This window comes from Carassius carassius, unplaced genomic scaffold, assembly GCF_963082965.1.
Source record: "Carassius carassius unplaced genomic scaffold, fCarCar2.1 SCAFFOLD_57, whole genome shotgun sequence".
Lineage (NCBI taxonomy): Eukaryota > Metazoa > Chordata > Actinopteri > Cypriniformes > Cyprinidae > Carassius > Carassius carassius.
Window position 1 is genome coordinate 922159 of NW_026775196.1, and position 15342 is coordinate 937500.

General features: G+C 39.1%; 21 non-coding genes across 21 annotated transcripts; all 21 read left to right on the top strand.

Annotated features, from left to right (window-relative positions):
- The first annotated feature begins 84 nt into the window (after positions 1-84).
- On the top strand, positions 85-203 carry LOC132138204 (5S ribosomal RNA). The gene has a single exon (XR_009432508.1). It is a non-coding gene; the product is annotated as a 5S ribosomal RNA (ribosomal RNA).
- Positions 204-759: 556 nt separating this feature from the next.
- LOC132139207 (5S ribosomal RNA) lies at positions 760-878 on the top strand. The gene has a single exon (XR_009433435.1). It is a non-coding gene; the product is annotated as a 5S ribosomal RNA (ribosomal RNA).
- Positions 879-962: 84 nt separating this feature from the next.
- On the top strand, positions 963-1081 carry LOC132138205 (5S ribosomal RNA). The gene has a single exon (XR_009432509.1). It is a non-coding gene; the product is annotated as a 5S ribosomal RNA (ribosomal RNA).
- A 6566-nt stretch (positions 1082-7647) lies between these two features.
- LOC132138326 (5S ribosomal RNA) lies at positions 7648-7766 on the top strand. The gene has a single exon (XR_009432624.1). It is a non-coding gene; the product is annotated as a 5S ribosomal RNA (ribosomal RNA).
- Positions 7767-7850: 84 nt separating this feature from the next.
- Positions 7851-7969, top strand: LOC132138206 (5S ribosomal RNA). Its single transcript, XR_009432510.1, has one exon. It is a non-coding gene; the product is annotated as a 5S ribosomal RNA (ribosomal RNA).
- A 556-nt stretch (positions 7970-8525) lies between these two features.
- On the top strand, positions 8526-8644 carry LOC132139387 (5S ribosomal RNA). The gene has a single exon (XR_009433606.1). It is a non-coding gene; the product is annotated as a 5S ribosomal RNA (ribosomal RNA).
- Positions 8645-8728: 84 nt separating this feature from the next.
- Positions 8729-8847, top strand: LOC132138207 (5S ribosomal RNA). The gene has a single exon (XR_009432511.1). It is a non-coding gene; the product is annotated as a 5S ribosomal RNA (ribosomal RNA).
- Positions 8848-9422: 575 nt separating this feature from the next.
- On the top strand, positions 9423-9541 carry LOC132137977 (5S ribosomal RNA). Its single transcript, XR_009432292.1, has one exon. It is a non-coding gene; the product is annotated as a 5S ribosomal RNA (ribosomal RNA).
- Positions 9542-9625: 84 nt separating this feature from the next.
- On the top strand, positions 9626-9744 carry LOC132138208 (5S ribosomal RNA). Its single transcript, XR_009432512.1, has one exon. It is a non-coding gene; the product is annotated as a 5S ribosomal RNA (ribosomal RNA).
- Positions 9745-10314: 570 nt separating this feature from the next.
- On the top strand, positions 10315-10433 carry LOC132137731 (5S ribosomal RNA). The gene has a single exon (XR_009432056.1). It is a non-coding gene; the product is annotated as a 5S ribosomal RNA (ribosomal RNA).
- Positions 10434-10517: 84 nt separating this feature from the next.
- On the top strand, positions 10518-10636 carry LOC132138209 (5S ribosomal RNA). The gene has a single exon (XR_009432513.1). It is a non-coding gene; the product is annotated as a 5S ribosomal RNA (ribosomal RNA).
- Positions 10637-11192: 556 nt separating this feature from the next.
- LOC132137801 (5S ribosomal RNA) lies at positions 11193-11311 on the top strand. The gene has a single exon (XR_009432122.1). It is a non-coding gene; the product is annotated as a 5S ribosomal RNA (ribosomal RNA).
- An 84-nt stretch (positions 11312-11395) lies between these two features.
- On the top strand, positions 11396-11514 carry LOC132138210 (5S ribosomal RNA). The gene has a single exon (XR_009432514.1). It is a non-coding gene; the product is annotated as a 5S ribosomal RNA (ribosomal RNA).
- A 569-nt stretch (positions 11515-12083) lies between these two features.
- On the top strand, positions 12084-12202 carry LOC132137810 (5S ribosomal RNA). Its single transcript, XR_009432131.1, has one exon. It is a non-coding gene; the product is annotated as a 5S ribosomal RNA (ribosomal RNA).
- Positions 12203-12286: 84 nt separating this feature from the next.
- LOC132138608 (5S ribosomal RNA) lies at positions 12287-12405 on the top strand. Its single transcript, XR_009432895.1, has one exon. It is a non-coding gene; the product is annotated as a 5S ribosomal RNA (ribosomal RNA).
- A 571-nt stretch (positions 12406-12976) lies between these two features.
- Positions 12977-13095, top strand: LOC132139219 (5S ribosomal RNA). The gene has a single exon (XR_009433446.1). It is a non-coding gene; the product is annotated as a 5S ribosomal RNA (ribosomal RNA).
- An 84-nt stretch (positions 13096-13179) lies between these two features.
- Positions 13180-13298, top strand: LOC132138211 (5S ribosomal RNA). The gene has a single exon (XR_009432515.1). It is a non-coding gene; the product is annotated as a 5S ribosomal RNA (ribosomal RNA).
- A 560-nt stretch (positions 13299-13858) lies between these two features.
- Positions 13859-13977, top strand: LOC132139388 (5S ribosomal RNA). Its single transcript, XR_009433607.1, has one exon. It is a non-coding gene; the product is annotated as a 5S ribosomal RNA (ribosomal RNA).
- An 84-nt stretch (positions 13978-14061) lies between these two features.
- Positions 14062-14180, top strand: LOC132138212 (5S ribosomal RNA). The gene has a single exon (XR_009432516.1). It is a non-coding gene; the product is annotated as a 5S ribosomal RNA (ribosomal RNA).
- A 576-nt stretch (positions 14181-14756) lies between these two features.
- On the top strand, positions 14757-14875 carry LOC132137978 (5S ribosomal RNA). The gene has a single exon (XR_009432293.1). It is a non-coding gene; the product is annotated as a 5S ribosomal RNA (ribosomal RNA).
- Positions 14876-14959: 84 nt separating this feature from the next.
- On the top strand, positions 14960-15078 carry LOC132138344 (5S ribosomal RNA). Its single transcript, XR_009432641.1, has one exon. It is a non-coding gene; the product is annotated as a 5S ribosomal RNA (ribosomal RNA).
- Positions 15079-15342: the final 264 nt, after the last annotated feature.

Below are 15342 nucleotides of genomic sequence, written 5' to 3' on the forward strand. Positions count from 1 at the left end.
TTTGGGTTTTATTCCGAACTTATATAATGAACTGGAGATTAGAGTGTCTGATCTTTAAATAGCCCTCTCTTTGCAGCAGGTTTCGCTTACGGCCATACCAACCTGGCTATGCCTGATCTCGTCTGATCTCGGAAGCTAAGCAGGTTTGGGCTTGGTTAGTACTTGGATGGGAGACCGCCTGGGAATACCAGGTGCTGTAAGCTTTTTGGAAAATTTTCATTAGTTATGTAATAATCTTGAAAAAAAAAAAAGAGTCAATGCCAGATCTCTGAATCTTAGAATGTTTGGTTCTGGTTATTACTTGGATGGGAGACTGCCTGAGAATAATACCAGGTGCTGTAAGCTTTTGGGTTTTCTTCCCTACTTATATATTGAACTGGAGATTAGAGTGGCTGATCTTTAAATAGCCCTCTCTCTGCAGCAGCCTTCGCTTACGGCCATACCTGGCTATGCCTGTTTAGTACTTGGATGGGAAACCGCCTGGGAATACCAGGTGCTGAAAGCTTTTTGGAAATTTTTCAAATTTTTTTACTTTTTGGAATTTTTTTACTAATTATATAATAATCGTGCAAAAAAAAAAAAAAGAGTCAATGCCCGATGTCTGAATCTTAGCATGTTTGGTTCTGGTTACTACTTGGATGGGAGACTGCCTGGGATTGCCAGGTGCTGTAAGCTTTAGGGTTTTCGTCCCTATTTATATAATGTACTGGAGATTACAGTGGCTGATCTTTAATTAGCCCTCTCTTTGCAACAGCTTTCGCTTACGGCCATACCAACCTGGATTTGCCCGATCTCGTCTGATCTCGGAAGCTAAGCAGGTTTGGGCCTGGTTAGTACTTGGATGGGAGACCGCCTGGGAATACCAGGTGCTGTAAGCTTTTGGGTTTTATTCCGAACTTATATAATGAACTGGAGATTAGAGTGTCTGATCTTTAAATAGCCCTCTCTTTGCAGCAGGTTTCGCTTACGGCCATACCAACCTGGCTATGCCTGATCTCGTCTGATCTCGGAAGCTAAGCAGGTTTGGGCTTGGTTAGTACTTGGATGGGAGACCGCCTGGGAATACCAGGTGCTGTAAGCTTTTTGGAAAATTTTCATTAGTTATGTAATAATCTTGAAAAAAAAAAAAAAGAGTCAATGCCAGATCTCTGAATCTTAGAATGTTTGGTTCTGGTTATTACTTGGATGGGAGACTGCCTGAGAATAATACCAGGTGCTGTAAGCTTTTGGGTTTTCTTCCCTACTTATATATTGAACTGGAGATTAGAGTGGCTGATCTTTAAATAGCCCTCTCTCTTCAGCAGCCTTCGCTTACGGCCATACCTGGCTATGCCTGTTTAGTACTTGGATGGGAAACCGCCTGGGAATACCAGGTGCTGAAAGCTTTTTGGAAATTTTTCAAATTTTTTTACTTTTTGGAATTTTTTCACTAATTATATAATAATCGTGCAAAAAAAAAAAAAAAAAAAAAAAAAAAGAGTCAATGCCCGATGTCTGAATCTTAGCATGTTTGGTTCTGGTTACTACTTGGATGGGAGACTGCCTGGGATTGCCAGGTGCTGTAAGCTTTAGGGTTTTCGTCCCTATTTATATAATGTACTGGAGATTACAGTGGCTGATCTTTAATTAGCCCTCTCTTTGCAACAGCTTTCGCTTACGGCCATACCAACCTGAGCACACTAGAGGCACTAGTGAGCAAACAGGAAGTGATTGTGCCAGAGAGGGGTGAGGGAGGCTCACCCAAACATTTTGTGTTTTGTTATTTTGGTTTGGTTAAAATAAGTGTTTTTGTTTGTAGTATTTTGTTATTTTTGTTTTATTTGTGTCCTCCCAACAGCTCTGCTGTTTGGGAGGGATCTGTCGGGGTTTGTTTTATGTAAAATGGATAGATTAATGGCAACTGACATGGATTTGACACGAGGAACACGGAGGCAAGCAGAAAATGGACTGGGTTATCGACAAAGAGAAAAGGATTACAATGAAATAACTGATAAGAGGATTTACACAAAAGAAGCGACTGTGGTGGTGGATTTGTCGGAGGTACAAGACGGGAGAGCAGAGGATATTATAAAAGCACTAACAGAAAAGATTGAAGTAACAAGAATTTTAGCAATACGACCTAAGCAGATGAGGGAATATGAGATTACATTGGAGCATGAAGAGGACACTGAGAAACTGGTTGATGGACTAACCATTAAAGGTAAAATTTGTGAAATCAAAAAGTTACACAACAGAGACTTTGTTGTCTCGTTCATGCATTTGCCTGCATACATGAATGACCATGAGATTTTAAATAAGCTTGAAGGATGGGGAGTAACACCCATTTCTCAAATAAGGAGGAGATTCTACTCGGGCACCCATATAGAAGATGGAACGAGGTTCTTAAGAGTGCGTTTTCCAAAGGAAGTGGCTTCTTTACCATACAGCACAAGGATGGAGACCGAGGGAGGTCCTCAATACTTTAGGGTGATACACAGTAAGCAGGTGAAGACCTGTAGACTGTGTATGAGCCCTGACCATATAATGAAGGACTGTCCGGACTTCAAATGTCACAAATGCGAGGAAAGAGGCCATTTCGCAAGAGACTGTACTGCGATGAGGTGCCCAGACTGTAAAATGACTTTGGACAAATGTGAATGTTGGATGGACAATGAGCAACAGGAAGAGGATCAAGTGAGCGGGCAAATGCATGAGAATGATAATGAGGAGGAGCAACAGGAGGACGCAGAAAAATCCAAGGAAAAGAACATAGGAAATGGACATGAATTAACAACATCAACACAGGAAGAGGAAGAGACATGGACACCAATGCAGATAACGGCGAGTATACAGAATATACTAGACAAAGTGGAGGAGCAGGAAGGAGTCAACGAAGAAGGGGAGCTAGACATTGAGAGTGGAAACATCACGGATGGTGGGAGCACGGGGGCATCGAACAAAAGAAGAAGAGTGAAAAAGGTAACACCAAATATTGAAAAAGCAAGGAAAAGAGTGGTGAAGGAAGTGTTTACAGAAAATCAGGACAGTGGTGGACTTTTAGAAGAGGGAGAAGATATGGACTAATAAGATGGGTATTTTATCGTTTTTGTTTTACTTTATGGTGTTGAGAATTGTGTCCTTTAATGCAAGAGGATTATTGAATGTTTTGAAATTTGAAAGGATGAAAGAGTTGTGTAAAAATGATGATATGATTTTATTGCAAGAAACTAACTGGAAAGGAAATGTAATGGAAGATTTTAAAAGAAGGTGGGATGGGGAAATATTTTTTAGTAACGGGGAGAAAAGTTTGGGAGGAGGAGTGGCTATTTTGATTAAAAAAGGGAAAGCTACTATGACAAAACAAATCTATGATGATAAAAAAGGGAAATGTATTGCAGTAGAAATTGATTTTGAGGATGAAAAATTTATTGTAGTAAATGTACATGCACCAAATGAGGAAAAGGATAAGAAAATGTATTTTAATGTTTTAAGAGACATAATAGAGAAATGGAAAAGGGTGGTGGTTGCAGGGGATTTTAATACTGTTTTTAGCAAAATAGACATGGCTAATGGGATGGTTTTTAGGACGGACGGTGGAAGGAAGGAACTTAAATTATTGATGGAAGAAAAAAATATGATTGATGTTTGGAGAGAAAGAAATGGAAAAAAGAGAGAATATTCCAGAAAACAGTTAGTTGGGAATTTTATGTGCCAAACTAGGATAGATTATTTTCTGAGCACAAGAAATTTGGATTGTTTTATTGATGATGTACTTTATAAAGAAACAACTTTAAGTGATCATAAAATGGTTTTAATGAGGATGGATTTTAAAAGGGAAACGAAAGGGCCTGGGGTATGGATTTTAAATACAGAAATCTTAAATCATGAAAGTTTTAAAAATGGGATAGAGAATTTATTAGATGAGGAAAAAAAAGATGCAATGTATTTAGAAGATAAAAGACAATGGTGGGAAAATGTGAAATTTGAAATAAAGAAATATTCAATTAATTTCTGTAATATACTGCAAAGGGTGAAAAGGACAAAGGAAAAAGAAATAAGAAGAACGTTAAAAGAAGAGTTAAACAAAAATGAAGTAAATGTGCAAAAAGTGTTTGAAATGGAGGAGAAGCTTAAAAAAATGGAGGAAGACAAATGCAAGGGAGCGATGTTGAGAAGTAAAGCTAAATACACAATAGAGGGGGAAAAATGTAACAGATTCTTTTTTAATCTCGAAAAAAGTAGGGGAAAAGCTGAAATGATCAAAGAGCTTAAAAACAGAGATGGCCAGTCGGTTTTTAATACAGGAGAGATTTTAAAAGAAATAGAGACTTTTTATGAAAAGCTTTTTAAATCAGAAGGGGTGGAGGAGGAGAAGGGAAAAGTTTTGTTGCAAAGAATAACTAGGAAAGTTGGAGAAGAAGATAAAATAGACTGTGAAAAGGAGATAGAAACGGAAGAAATTATACAAGCTATAAACTCCCTAAGAGTAAAAAAGAGTCCAGGAATAGATGGTATTGGAAGTGAATTTTACAAAGTTTTTAAAGAAAAACTCAGTGTGATTTTAAAGGGGATTTATGATGATATTTTTAGGAAAGAAGGAGTCAATCCAAGAATGGGGTTAGGTTTAATGAAAATAATTTATAAGAAACAAGGTGATAAAACAAATTTGAAGAATTTTAGACCCATCACAATGCTAAATACTGATTTTAAGATTTTAGCTAAAGTTTTAGCTAACAGATTGAAGAATGTAATGCCAAGTATAATTGAAACTAATCAAGCATATGGTGTAAAAGGGAGGGACATAGCAGACATTACAAGTAGCATAAGAGACATAATAGGTTATATAAAAGAAAAGGAAAAGAAAGCATATGTTATAAGGTTGGATTTTGAAAAAGCATTTGATAGAGTGGAGCATAAATTCTTATTTTCTGTTTTAAAGAAGTTCGGTTTTGGGGAAAATTTTATTAAATGGATTGCAATTTTATACAAGGATATCTTAACGAAAGTAAAATGTAATGGATTTTTAAGTCAACCTTTTAAAGTTTTAAGGTCTATAAGGCAGGGGTGTCCGTTATCAGCACAGCTTTATTCTTTGGTGGCAGAACCTTTAGGACTTTTAATAAATAAGGAGGAAGGAATAAAAGGAATAAAAATGGAAGAGGAAGGGGAATTTAAGAAAATCTTTCAATACGCAGATGATACAACAATTGTGGTGGAAAATATGGAAAGCGTTAAAAAGGTTATGGAAAAAATTAAATACTATTGTGATGGGACGGGTGCAAAAATCAATGAAGAAAAAACTGTGTATATGAAATTTGGAGGGGTGGTGGATTTAGCAGGGGTGTTTAAGTTCATGGAGGTACAGGAAATAAAGATTTTAGGGGTGGTGTTAGCAAAGAATGAAAAAGTGGCAGTAGATAATATGTGGGAAGGGATAGTAGGTGGAATGGAGAGAAGGTTGATTTTTTGGAGGAACATGTTTTTAAGTTTGAGGGGGAAAATATTAATTGTGAATTTGTTAATGTTGTCTAAAATGTGGTATGTTTTACATGTGATGCCATTGCCAAACTGGGTTTTAAAAAGGATAAAGAAATGTGTTTTAGAGTTTTTATGGGATAAAAAGCCTCCAAGGATTGCTTATTTTACATTAATAGGGCAGCTGGATGAGGGAGGGATGGGTTTAGTGGATGTGGAACAAAAAATGAAAAGTATGAGGGTGAAAGTTGTTAAAAAATATCTGGATAGGACAAACAAAGCTGAATGGAAAAAAATGAGGGGTTTTTATCTAAATAAATGTGGGAATTTTAAATTGGGGGATAATATTTTATGGATGAAACTCAAAAATTGGATGCTAGAGGGTATACCAGGATTTTATCAGGAAGTTTTAAGTGCTTGGAGACTTTTTTTAACAGAGGTTGATTTTAATCCGAGGGGGAGGGAAGTTGTTTTAAATCAACCTCTGTTTCTGAATGGAAAGATAAAGCTACAAGAGCAGGATATCTATTTTAAAAAATGGATGAAGGTGGGAATTTTAAAAATACGAGATGTTTTATGGGAATATAAAGAGGGATTTTTACCATTGCAGGTCATTATAGATGCTATGGAAGAGGAGAAGGAGGATTTTAATATGTCAGGTTTAAGAAGACAATATGAGGATGTAAAAAAGGCAATCCCAAGGCAATGGCTGGATGAAATAAGAAAAGGGGGGAGAAGCGAAAACAAAATGGATGTGTTTTTCAAATGGAAAGATAAGTGGTTTGACTTAAATTTGGGAACTGTTGGAATGTTTTACTGTTTTTTTAGAAATTCTGTTTTTAAAAAACCTATTGCTAATGTATTTTGGATGAGGCATTTTAATGAAGTCAAAGAGAAAGATATTTGGAAGATCCTAAAATGGCAATGTTTGGATGTGGAACTAGAATGTTTGGATTATTTTATAAGACACAATGTGGTTTTTACTGAAATGCGATTGTGTGCAATGCTAAAAGAAACAAATGCACAGTGCAAAGTATGTAAAAATGCTGATGAAGGTATTTTACACTTGTTTTTATATTGTGAAAAACTGACCCCTTTTTTTAAAGAACTAAAAGAGACAATTAATGCTTTGAGGGATAATAAGGGGGATTTGAACTGGGAGATGAATTTTATGTTAGGAATGAACGAGAATAATGCAAATAAGAAACTAATTAATTTATTATTAATTTTGGCAAAAAAGGCAATTTGGAAAAGAAGAAATGTGGCTAAAAACAGGGACTTTATTTTAAATTTGTGGTTACTGTTTAAAGGGATGGTGGGAGACTATGTTCAAACGTTGTATAATTATTTTATATTTGAAAACAAGGTGGGAAATTTTTACAAAATATTTACAAAAGATGTTGTGTGGATTCTTGGGCAAATGCATATTGCAATGCCTGAAAAGGATGTTTTTTAGTTTTTTCTAATTTTTATTTGATTGAATGTAAAATTTATGCTTACTAAATAAAAAAAAAAAAAAAAAAAAAAAAAAAAAAAAGCTATGCCCGATCTCGTCTGATCTCGGAAGCTAAGCAGGTTTGGGCCTGGTTAGTACTTGGATGGGAGACCGCCTGGGAATACCAGGTGCTGTAAGCTTTTTGGAAATGTTTCACTAATTAAGAAAAAAAAAAAAAAAAAAAAAGATTTGCCCGATCTCGTCTGATCTCGGAAGCTAAGCAGGTTTGGGCCTGGTTAGTACTTGGATGGGAGACCGCCTGGGAATACCAGGTGCTGTAAGCTTTTGGGTTTTATTCCGAACTTATATATTGAACTGGAGATTAGAGTGGCTGATCTTTAAATAGCCCTCTCTCTGCAGCAGCCTTCGCTTACGGCCATACCTGGCTATGCCTGTTTAGTACTTGGATGGGAAACCGCCTGGGAATACCAGGTGCTGAAAGCTTTTTGGAAATTTTTTAAATTTTTTTACTTTTTGGAATTTTTTCACTAATTATATAATAATCGTGCAAAAAAAAAAAAAAGAGTCAATGCCCGATGTCTGAATCTTAGCATGTTTGGTTCTGGTTACTACTTGGATGGGAGACTGCCTGGGATTGCCAGGTGCTGTAAGCTTTAGGGTTTTCGTCCCTATTTATATAATGTACTGGAGATTACAGTGGCTGATCTTTAATTAGCCCTCTCTTTGCAGCAGCTTTCGCTTACGGCCATACCAACCTGGCTATGCCCGATCTCGTCTGATCTCGGAAGCTAAGCAGGTTTGAGCCTGGTTAGTACTTGGATGGGAGACCGCCTGGGAATACCAGGTGCTGTAAGCTTTTGGGTTTTATTCCGAACTTATATAATGAACTGGAGATTAGAGTGTCTGATCTTTAAATAGCCCTCTCTTTGCAGCAGGTTTCGCTTACGGCCATACCAACCTGGCTATGCCTGATCTCGTCTGATCTCGGAAGCTAAGCAGGTTTGGGCTTGGTTAGTACTTGGATGGGAGACCGCCTGGGAATACCAGGTGCTGTAAGCTTTTTGGAAAATTTTCATTAGTTATGTAATAATCTTGAAAAAAAAAAAAGAGTCAATGCCAGATCTCTGAATCTTAGAATGTTTGGTTCTGGTTATTACTTGGATGGGAGACTGCCTGAGAATAATACCAGGTGCTGTAAGCTTTTGGGTTTTCTTCCCTACTTATATATTGAACTGGAGATTAGAGTGGCTGATCTTTAAATAGCCCTCTCTCTGCAGCAGCCTTCGCTTACGGCCATACCTGGCTATGCCTGTTTAGTACTTGGATGGGAAACCGCCTGGGAATACCAGGTGCTGAAAGCTTTTTGGAAATTTTTCAAATTTTTTTACTTTTTGGAATTTTTTCACTAATTATATAATAATCGTGCAAAAAAAAAAAAAAGAGTCAATGCCCGATGTCTGAATCTTAGCATGTTTGGTTCTGGTTACTACTTGGATGGGAGACTGCCTGGGATTGCCAGGTGCTGTAAGCTTTAGGGTTTTCGTCCCTATTTATATAATGTACTGGAGATTACAGTGGCTGATCTTTAATTAGCCCTCTCTTTGCAGCAGCTTTCGCTTACGGCCATACCAACCTGGCTATGCCCGATCTCGTCTGATCTCGGAAGCTAAGCAGGTTTGGGCCTGGTTAGTACTTGGATGGGAGACCGCCTGGGAATACCAGGTGCTGTAAGCTTTTGGGTTTTATTCCGAACTTATATAATGAACTGGAAATTAGAGTGTCTGATCTTTAAATAGCCCTCTCTTTGCAGCAGGTTTCGCTTACGGCCATACCAACCTGGCTATGCCTGATCTCGTCTGATCTCGGAAGCTAAGCAGGTTTGGGCTTGGTTAGTACTTGGATGGGAGACCGCCTGGGAATACCAGGTGCTGTAAGCTTTTTGGAAAATTTTCATTATTTATGTAATAATCTTGAAAAAAAAAAAAAAAGAGTCAATGCCAGATCTCTGAATCTTAGAATGTTTGGTTCTGGTTATTACTTGGATGGGAGACTGCCTGAGAATAATACCAGGTGCTGTAAGCTTTTGGGTTTTCTTCCCTACTTATATATTGAACTGGAGATTAGAGTGGCTGATCTTTAAATAGCCCTCTCTCTTCAGCAGCCTTCGCTTACGGCCATACCTGGCTATGCCTGTTTAGTACTTGGATGGGAAACCGCCTGGGAATACCAGGTGCTGAAAGCTTTTTGGAAATTTTTCAAATTTTTTTACTTTTTGGAATTTTTTCACTAATTATATAATCGTGCAAAAAAAAAAAAAAAAAAAAAAAAAAAAAAAAAGAGTCAATGCCCGATGTCTGAATCTTAGCATGTTTGGTTCTGGTTACTACTTGGATGGGAGACCGCCTGGGATTGCCAGGTGCTGTAAGCTTTAGGGTTTTCGTCCCTATTTATATAATGTACTGGAGATTACAGTGGCTGATCTTTAATTAGCCCTCTCTTTGCAGCAGCTTTCGCTTACGGCCATACCAAACTGGCTATGCCCGATCTCGTCTGATCTCGGAAGCTAAGCAGGTTTGGGCCTGGTTAGTACTTGGATGGGAGACCGCCTGGGAATACCAGGTGCTGTAAGCTTTTGGGTTTTATTCCGAACTTATATAATGAACTGGAGATTAGAGTGTCTGATCTTTAAATAGCCCTCTCTTTGCAGCAGCTTTTGCTTACGGCCATACCAACCTGGCTATGCCTGATCTCGTCTGATCTCGGAAGCTAAGCAGGTTTGGGCTTGGTTAGTACTTGGATGGGAGACCGCCTGGGAATACCAGGTGCTGTAAGCTTTTTGGAAAATTTTCATTAGTTATGTAATAATCTTGAAAAAAAAAAAAAAGAGTCAATGCCAGATCTCTGAATCTTAGAATGTTTGGTTCTGGTTATTACTTGGATGGGAGACTGCCTGAGAATAATACCAGGTGCTGTAAGCTTTTGGGTTTTCTTCCCTACTTATATATTGAACTGGAGATTAGAGTGGCTGATCTTTAAATAGCCCTCTCTCTGCAGCAGCCTTCGCTTACGGCCATACCTGGCTATGCCTGGTTAGTACTTGGATGGGAAACCGCCTGGGAATACCAGGTGCTGAAAGCTTTTTGGAAATTTTTCAAATTTTTTTACTTTTTGGAATTTTTTCACTAATTATATAATAATCGTGCAAAAAAAAAAAAAAAAAAAAAAAAAAGAGTCAATGCCCGATGTCTGAATCTTAGCATGTTTGGTTCTGGTTACTACTTGGATGGGAGACCGCCTGGGATTGCCAGGTGCTGTAAGCTTTAGGGTTTTCGTCCCTATTTATATAATGTACTGGAGATTACAGTGGCTGATCTTTAATTAGCCCTCTCTTTGCAGCAGCTTTCGCTTACGGCCATACCAACCTGGCTATGCCCGATCTCATCTGATCTCGGAAGCTAAGCAGGTTTGGGCCTGGTTAGTACTTGGATGGGAGACCGCCTGGGAATACCAGGTGCTGTAAGCTTTTGGGTTTTATTCCGAACTTATATAATGAACTGGAGATTAGAGTGTCGGATCTTTAAATAGCCCTCTCTTTGCAGCAGGTTTCGCTTACGGCCATACCAACCTGGCTATGCCTGATCTCGTCTGATCTCGGAAGCTAAGCAGGTTTGGGCTTGGTTAGTACTTGGATGGGAGACCGCCTGGGAATACCAGGTGCTGTAAGCTTTTTGGAAAATTTTCATTAGTTATGTAATAATCTTGAAAAAAAAAAAAGAGTCAATGCCAGATCTCTGAATCTTAGAATGTTTGGTTCTGGTTATTACTTGGATGGGAGACTGCCTGAGAATAATACCAGGTGCTGTAAGCTTTTGGGTTTTCTTCCCTACTTATATATTGAACTGGAGATTAGAGTGGCTGATCTTTAAATAGCCCTCTCTCTGCAGCAGCCTTCGCTTACGGCCATACCTGGCTATGCCTGTTTAGTACTTGGATGGGAAACCGCCTGGGAATACCAGGTGCTGAAAGCTTTTTGGAAATTTTTCAAATTTTTTTACTTTTTGGAATTTTTTCACTAATTATATAATAATCGTGCAAAAAAAAAAAAAAGAGTCAATGCCCGATGTCTGAATCTTAGCATGTTTGGTTCTGGTTACTACTTGGATGGGAGACTGCCTGGGATTGCCAGGTGCTGTAAGCTTTAGGGTTTTCGTCCCTATTTATATAATGTACTGGAGATTACAGTGGCTGATCTTTAATTAGCCCTCTCTTTGCAACAGCTTTCGCTAACGGCCATACCAACCTGGATTTGCCCGATCTCGTCTGATCTCGGAAGCTAAGCAGGTTTGGGCCTGGTTAGTACTTGGATGGGAGACCGCCTGGGAATACCAGGTGCTGTAAGCTTTTGGGTTTTATTCCGAACTTATATAATGAACTGGAGATTAGAGTGTCTGATCTTTAAATAGCCCTCTCTTTGCAGCAGGTTTCGCTTACGGCCATACCAACCTGGCTATGCCTGATCTCGTCTGATCTCGGAAGCTAAGCAGGTTTGGGCTTGGTTAGTACTTGGATGGGAGACCGCCTGGGAATACCAGGTGCTGTAAGCTTTTTGGAAAATTTTCATTAGTTATGTAATAATCTTGAAAAAAAAAAAAAAGAGTCAATGCCAGATCTCTGAATCTTAGAATGTTTGGTTCTGGTTATTACTTGGATGGGAGACTGCCTGAGAATAATACCAGGTGCTGTAAGCTTTTGGGTTTTCTTCCCTACTTATATATTGAACTGGAGATTAGAGTGGCTGATCTTTAAATAGCCCTCTCTCTGCAGCAGCCTTCGCTTACGGCCATACCTGGCTATGCCTGTTTAGTACTTGGATGAGAAACCGCCTGGGAATACCAGGTGCTGAAAGCTTTTTGGAAATTTTTCAAATTTTTTTACTTTTTGGAATTTTTTCACTAATTATATAATAATCGTGCAAAAAAAAAAAAAAAAAAAAAAAAAGAGTCAATGCCCGATGTCTGAATCTTAGCATGTTTGGTTCTGGTTACTACTTGGATGGGAGACCGCCTGGGATTGCCAGGTGCTGTAAGCTTTAGGGTTTTCGTCCCTATTTATATAATGTACTGGAGATTACAGTGGCTGATCTTTAATTAGCCCTCTCTTTGCAGCAGCTTTCGCTTACGGCCATACCAAACTGGCTATGCCCGATCTCGTCTGATCTCGGAAGTTAAGCAGGTTTGGGCCTGGTTAGTACTTGGATGGGAGACCGCCTGGGAATACCAGGTGCTGTAAGCTTTTGGGTTTTATTCCGAACTTATATAATGAACTGGAGATTAGAGTGTCTGATCTTTAAATAGCCCTCTCTTTGCAGCAGCTTTTGCTTACGGCCATACCAACCTGGCTATGCCTGATCTCGTCTGATCTTGGAAGCTAAGCAGGTTTGGGCTTGGTTAGTACTTGGATGGGAGACCGCCTGGGAATACCAGGTGCTGTAAGCTTTTTGGAAAAATTTTCATTAGTTATGTAATAATCTTGAAAAAAAAAAAAAAGAGTCAATGCCAGATCTCTGAATCTTAGAATGTTTGGTTCTGGTTATTACTTGGATGGGAGACTGCCTGAGAATAATACCAGGTGCTGTAAGCTTTTGGGTTTTCTTCCCTACTTATATATTGAACTGGAGATTAGAGTGGCTGATCTTTAAATAGCCCTCTCTCTGCAGCAGCCTTCGCTTACGGCCATACCTGGCTATGCCTGGTTAGTACTTGGATGGGAAACCGCCTGGGAATACCAGGTGCTGAAAGCTTTTTGGAAATTTTTCAAATTTTTTTACTTTTTGGAATTTTTTCACTAATTATATAATAATCGTGCAAAAAAAAAAAAAAAAAAAAAAAAAAGAGTCAATGCCCGATGTCTGAATCTTAGCATGTTTGGTTCTGGTTACTACTTGGATGGGAGACTGCCTGGGATTGCCAGGTGCTGTAAGCTTTAGGGTTTTCGTCCCTATTTATATAATGTACTGGAGATTACAGTGGCTGATCTTTAATTAGCCCTCTCTTTGCAACAGCTTTCGCTTACGGCCATACCAACCTGGATTTGCCCGATCTCGTCTGATCTCGGAAGCTAAGCAGGTTTGGGCCTGGTTAGTACTTGGATGGGAGACCGCCTGGGAATACCAGGTGCTGTAAGCTTTTGGGTTTTATTCCGAACTTATATAATGAACTGGAGATTAGAGTGTCTGATCTTTAAATAGCCCTCTCTTTGCAGCAGGTTTCGCTTACGGCCATACCAACCTGGCTATGCCTGATCTCGTCTGATCTCGGAAGCTAAGCAGGTTTGGGCTTGGTTAGTACTTGGATGGGAGACCGCCTGGGAATACCAGGTGCTGTAAGCTTTTTGGAAAATTTTCATTAGTTATGTAATAATCTTGAAAAAAAAAAAAAAGAGTCAATGCCAGATCTCTGAATCTTAGAATGTTTGGTTCTGGTTATTACTTGGATGGGAGACTGCCTGAGAATAATACCAGGTGCTGTAAGCTTTTGGGTTTTCTTCCCTACTTATATATTGAACTGGAGATTAGAGTGGCTGATCTTTAAATAGCCCTCTCTCTGCAGCAGCCTTCGCTTACGGCCATACCTGGCTATGCCTGTTTAGTACTTGGATGAGAAACCGCCTGGGAATACCAGGTGCTGAAAGCTTTTTGGAAATTTTTCAAATTTTTTTACTTTTTGGAATTTTTTCACTAATTATATAATAATCGTGCAAAAAAAAAAAAAAAAGAGTCAATGCCCGATGTCTGAATCTTAGCATGTTTGGTTCTGGTTACTACTTGGATGGGAGACTGCCTGGGATTGCCAGGTGCTGTAAGCTTTAGGGTTTTCGTCCCTATTTATATAATGTACTGGAGATTACAGTGGCTGATCTTTAATTAGCCCTCTCTTTGCAGCAGCTTTCGCTTACGGCCATACCAACCTGGCTATGCCCGATCTCGTCTGATCTCGGAAGCTAAGCAGGTTTGGGCCTGGTTAGTACTTGGATGGGAGACCGCCTGGGAATACCAGGTGCTGTAAGCTTTTGGGTTTTATTCCGAACTTATATAATGAACTGGAGATTAGAGTGTCTGATCTTTAAATAGCCCTCTATTTGCAGCAGGTTTCGCTTACGGCCATACCAACCTGGCTATGCCTGATCTCGTCTGATCTCGGAAGCTAAGCAGGTTTGGGCTTGGTTAGTACTTGGATGGGAGACCGCCTGGGAATACCAGGTGCTGTAAGCTTTTTGGAAAATTTTCATTAGTTATGTAATAATCTTGAAAAAAAAAAAAAAGAGTCAATGCCAGATCTCTGAATCTTAGAATGTTTGGTTCTGGTTATTACTTGGATGGGAGACTGCCTGAGAATAATACCAGGTGCTGTAAGCTTTTGGGTTTTCTTCCCTACTTATATATTGAACTGGAGATTAGAGTGGCTGATCTTTAAATAGCCCTCTCTCTGCAGCAGCCTTCGCTTACGGCCATACCTGGCTATGCCTGTTTAGTACTTGGATGAGAAACCGCCTGGGAATACCAGGTGCTGAAAGCTTTTTGGAAATTTTTCAAATTTTTTTACTTTTTGGAATTTTTTCACTAATTATATAATAATCGTGCAAAAAAAAAAAAAAAAAAAAAAAAAAAAAAAAGAGTCAATGCCCGATGTCTGAATCTTAGCATGTTTGGTTCTGGTTACTACTTGGATGGGAGACCGCCTGGGATTGCCAGGTGCTGTAAGCTTTAGGGTTTTCGTCCCTATTTATATAATGTACTGGAGATTACAGTGGCTGATCTTTAATTAGCCCTCTCTTTGCAGCAGCTTTCGCTTACGGCCATACCAAACTGGCTATGCCCGATCTCGTCTGATCTCGGAAGCTAAGCAGGTTTGGGCCTGGTTAGTACTTGGATGGGAGACCGCCTGGGAATACCAGGTGCTGTAAGCTTTTGGGTTTTATTCCGAACTTATATAATGAACTGGAGATTAGAGTGTCTGATCTTTAAATAGCCCTCTCTTTGCAGCAGCTTTTGCTTACAGCCATACCAACCTGGCTATGCCTGATCTCGTCTGATCTCGGAAGCTAAGCAGGTTTGGGCTTGGTTAGTACTTGGATGGGAGACCGCCTGGGAATACCAGGTGCTGTAAGCTTTTTGGAAAATTTTCATTAGTTATGTAATAATCTTGAAAAAAAAAAAAAAGAGTCAATGCCAGATCTCTGAATCTTAGAATGTTTGGTTCTGGTTATTACTTGGATGGGAGACTGCCTGAGAATAATACCAGGTGCTGTAAGCTTTTGGGTTTTCTTCCCTACTTATATATTGAACTGGAGATTAGAGTGGCTGATCTTTAAATAGCCCTCTCTCTGCAGCAGCCTTCGCTTACGGCCATACCTGGCTATGCCTGGTTAGTACT